This window comes from Myotis davidii, unplaced genomic scaffold (assembly GCF_000327345.1).
Source record: "Myotis davidii unplaced genomic scaffold, ASM32734v1 scaffold621, whole genome shotgun sequence".
NCBI lineage: Eukaryota > Metazoa > Chordata > Mammalia > Chiroptera > Vespertilionidae > Myotis > Myotis davidii.
Window position 1 is genome coordinate 177,852 of NW_006291207.1, and position 5,066 is coordinate 182,917.

A 5,066-nucleotide genomic window follows, 5' to 3' on the forward strand; every position below is an offset into this window, starting at 1 on the left:
CCCCATGTACCTGAGGTGGACACTCTTGGTGCACCCCCTTGTGGGCTTTGTGCACAGTCTTGTTGTAGCTATGCCTTGGTTGTTGTAGGATCACTGGGAGGAATTGACCTCCCGGCCAAGTGGCTGTGAGAATCAGCTGTGTCTGCAGTGGGAGAACTTCTGTGCTGGAGACACCCTTCTGGGGCGCGACTTGCTTCACTGGGGCTTTGGTGCTCACTGAGACTGCACCCTGAGTGTGTCCCTTATAGATCTGAGAAGTTGTGATCTGGGTGGTCCCCCTCTGACCAGGTAACTGTATTTGCTTATTTTTCACCAAGATGTGCAAGACGTAATCCAATCTTGTCGCTAACAGCCGAGATGTCCTTTGGAACCTTATGTCCCCAAGTCTCAAAAATATCCTACAATTTTAACCAGAGAGTAAACTATGAAAGGGTTTCAAATTTCTGTCCTACTCCTTCTTGATATTGTGCCTTCATTCTGAGTGAATTATTTTCTCTCGCCCCTTCATTTTCTAGATAAGAGTGGCCAGGAAAAAGGAAAGTCAGGAATCTACTTTCCTGTCCTTACTTGTTGTTTCATCCTTTCTTGTACATATGTCTTCAACTGTCGATTACCCTCCTCAACTCCACCAGACACATCTTTTCACTTAATTTTTTCTTACTTTTTTCAATTTGTGATTCATTGTCTCCTATCATAACCTCTTCCGTTTGTGCTGTTGTTGCAATCAATGCAGACTCAATCTTGTCTGTTAAGCAAATTTATTAATAATATACCTGTGTAGCTTTGGTATTTTTAAAAATTTGTGATGTCTGACTATTTCCAAGAAAGGCTTAGGTCATGTGATTTTGAAATCCATCCACTGCCATTTAAAACTCACTTTCCTTTCATTTGTGGTTTACTTAAGTTTCATTCAGGCCTGACTTAAAATGCAAATTTAAATACAATAAAGGTATGTTATAAATTAATCCATCGGCATATGTGCTGTAAATAGAGTTTCCTAGAAACTTAACTTTTATTTTTATCCTTTTATTTTCTTAAGAATCAGAGTTCCAGAACCTTTAATCCATGTTAGTGTCTGCTTTATGCAACACAGCTACCACAATAACAAGAATTTATATGATATAAGAACAGCAAAGAATATACTAAACAAACAAAACAATAAAAGAATAATGTTAAAATAAATCAAGATTATTTTAAAACATAATAACAGAGATAATGTTTCTAAATGATTTCTCAGTTCAGTAAATTCTCTTCTAGTATGCTTATTTACAATTTTTTTTTTCCCAAAATGTTCTCTGGACAAAAAAGCTCTCTGCCTGTGTGTGTGTGTATGCGTGTGTGTGTGTGTGTGTGTGTGTACAATGTATTTGTGTGTTTATGTGCCTCCTGATAGATTTAATTGGGATATCCTCCATGCTACTTTGGCATAATATTTGCATTGATCTTTTCTTTTTGTTTTTCAGAAAGACCTCAGAAAAAAATTGACAATTTTGGGGACAATCTGTTACTCCCAAACCCCTTTAAATTGATTGCTTTCTTGGTGTCTTTTATATTCTTTGCCTTTTACTCTATCTGCCATCAGTTGCCCTGATTTTTTCCTTGAAGTCTACTGTTTTCACCCCAGTATTTTGGTTATGAACTTGTCCCATGTTAATTTCTCTCCATTTAATTTACCTACACATTTCATTCTTTCCTAATTCTTCACCCTCCCCCCCGCCCCCATTTTATAGCATTTTTTCCCTGTTGTTTTTCCCTTTTTTCCAGAGACTTGCAATAATTTTACTAAGCATTTGGTGAGATGAAGGGCATTAGGTTGATAAGCACATGGTTTTCAAAATAGAATATCAGTTGTGTATTCAAATATGTGAGATGAGAAAGTCCAAACTTCACAATGGAAGATTCACCATGCTTTGTTCTCTAAAGGCTTCGTAAATCTGATGTCATTCATTGACAAAGTATGAACTTGAGTCTCATTCTCCCACAGTTCTTGTATATATTCCAAAGTGACCCCATATATACAAATACAATTGTACAATACAAATTGTACAATTTTTTTCTCTTTTTTCTTTCTAAACATATAATTTGTTCTTTTTTCTTTGAGTTTGTATTACCAAACTCATAATTAAACATATTAATTATGAAAACTTCAATCTCTTTAAAATTCTTATAGAAAAGATTGTATATCACAAAGAAAGTTCAATGATAATATATCTATCAATTCTGAATTTTTATGTGAATACTATGAGGAGCAATCAAATTAAAATATAATAGAAAAGTCTTTTAAGGGACAATGTAATCATTAAAGGTTTAACATTTTAATTTTCCTATTGATATTTTTTAGATGTATACTTATTTTCAGAGGGAATGGAGTTTAGGAATATTTTTTTTTTCATGAATTTAACAGGCTTCATTTGACTACTGCAACACTACTGCATACATGTGTATATGTTTATCTACATTCCAATATGTTTAATATTATGTTCAATTTTTTCAAAGAACCAATATTCTTTATGCTTGTTTTCCACAGTGTTTACTCAAATATTTATTTTATTTTTATTTATTTTGGAGAGGTAGGTAGAGGGATAGAGAGGTAGATAGAAACATCAGAGAGAGAGAATCATTGATTTGCCTCCTCCATGTCGCCTACTGGGGATTGAGCCTGAAACTGGGGCATGTGCTCTTATAGGGAATCAAATTGTGGCCTCCCGGTTCATAGGTTGATGCTCAAACACTGAGCAACACCATTTGTGCTACACAGATATTTTTATTTTATTTGCCAGATGATCTTAAGAAATTATTTTATATATTTTTCTGACAACCCTATATCCAAAAACTCTTTGACTTGTTTCTTGGTGTATTTGCCATTCCCTGTCTTTTTCTCTATATGTTGGCTCCCCTTCTCCTGGATGTACAATTTTCCAACCTCCATTTTTGGATATTAACATGTTTCTTATTAATTTATCTCCATTTCTGTTTTGTTACCTTCCATCATTATCATTGCACCCTACTTGGTTCCATACCTTTCTTTCTCTACAATATTGTCTTCATCTGTCTTCCAAGGACTTGCCATAGTTACACGATGAATATTGTCAGATGAAGGAGCTTAGGAAAATAGGCACATGGTTACCATTCATATATTTCTAGAAAATGTCCTTTAAGTTGGGACCTTTTTAAGTATTCAAGTTGATGGGGCCATTACTATACTATCAATAATTCCCCAAATTTTATTAAATGGAAGAAGACTCCAAACTTTCATTGTTCTGTCAAATAACGTGTAAATTCAGAAGTCATTCATTGCTGGAGAGTGAACTCAAGGATCACTGTTCCATTGCCTTTGATTATATAACCCAAGTTTTTGGCAGTATACAAATATTTTGCATAATCTTACAGGTTTCTTCCTTTTTCTTTCCCGCCATTGTGTTTTTACTTTTGTTTTTATTTCCATTGACAAAATCATTAGTTTTTCAAAATGAAATTATTTTATGTTTGAAGAAAGTCATTATAACTTAATAAAATGTCATTAATAGTATATCTCAATTACAAAGTTTTAATTTCATAGCATGAAAAGTTACCCTAAGATATATCTAAAATATTTTTTTCATACAACATTAATATAATCATTAAAGGTTTAGCATCCTTCTCTTCCTACTGATATTTTTTAATTATAATTTTTTTTCAAAAAGGAATGAAATTTAGTAATATATCTATTTAATCTACAGCGAAGGATTCATATGACAATAGCTACAGAAACGGTCATGGACAGATGGGTGTTTTAATGTATACATGAATTTAGTAGCAGCCAAAAAACATATAAAAGCAAGCACAAAAAGTATTAAAAAATATGCTTTTTAAGTATCTATCTCATATATGTGAGAGTGTTTGCACTTTATTTTAAAAAAAGGAAAGCCCAATGAAACACAAATGATTGATTCAGTTTATCTCAGAAGATGCTAAAGTTTATCTCCTCCCATTGTGCTATCTTGTATTATTGTGTTAATTCCTTTTGCACCATAGGTGTGATAATGTAAAAGAGTTTTGTCTCTGTTTGATGAACCAGAGGTATAGATCAATTTACACCATGGAGCAAACTATAAAAGGGTTTCAAATTTTTATTCTCCTTCCTAACATTGTGCTCTCATTAATGAACTGGTTCTTTCTTTTATTTTTCAGGTAAGAATGGACAAGAAAAAGGCAAGTCCAATTAACACATTTCACTGTGTATTTCATTCTTTCATTTTTTTCTTTATCTTTGCCTTCTACTCTCAATGATCATGTTTTTAATTAACATATACATTTTTATCATTTTGCTTTGTTATCTTCTCAGATGAAGTTTGCCTCATCATTTGTCATTCAGTTTCTCCCATACTACCTCTGATTTCTCCTACTGTTGCAATCAATGTGGACAGATCCATCTGTCAATATAATTTTATTAACAACTTACTGGATAAGTTTTGTAAATTTAATATTTCTGATGTATGAATTTTTTCCAACGAAGACAGGTTATTTGATTTTTAAATCTTCCACTGTCAGTACCTCAATTCTTTTTCTTTCAAGTGATTTTCTTTACATGAGCTCATTTAGGCATAAATTAAAATAGAAATGCAAATACAGGTAGGTTTTGTTCATAGATAGACAAAAATATTGTGATTAGATGTGTCTGGAAACTAACACCACATTTGCTTAGGAGCAGTGTTTCAGTGTTCTCTAATTCAGTGCTTTAAGCAACTTTATACCACATAGCTACTGCAATAATAAGAACTGACTAATCCTATCTAATAAAAGAGAAACATGGTAATTAGCGTACATCCGCTACCCTGACCATTGGCTAATCAGGGCGATATACAAATTAACTGCCAGCCAAGATGGCGGATGGCAGCCAGACAGCTTGAAACTAACAAGAGGCTCGCTTGCTTCAGTGGCGGAGGACTCCAACATTCCCCGCCTGCCTCTGACGGCCTCTGAGCTTGCAGTTTGAAACATAGTTACAAATATAGAAGCTAAACAAAACCCCAGAAACCTGCTTTCAGACAGCCAGGATCTCAGAGCTGGAATTGATACAGTGTTTT

The 5,066-nt window shown here is 33.7% G+C and overlaps 1 long non-coding RNA gene across 1 annotated transcript in view; it reads left to right on the forward strand.

The window, feature by feature from the left end:
* The window catches only part of LOC102769406, an 8,933-nt gene extending 4,742 nt beyond the window's left edge, over nt 1-4,191 (forward strand). The window contains exon 3 of the long non-coding RNA XR_001513961.1: nt 4,171-4,191. This is a non-coding gene — a long non-coding RNA (uncharacterized LOC102769406). The remainder of the gene's footprint in view (nt 1-4,170) is intronic.
* The last annotated feature ends 875 nt before the right edge of the window (nt 4,192-5,066 follow it).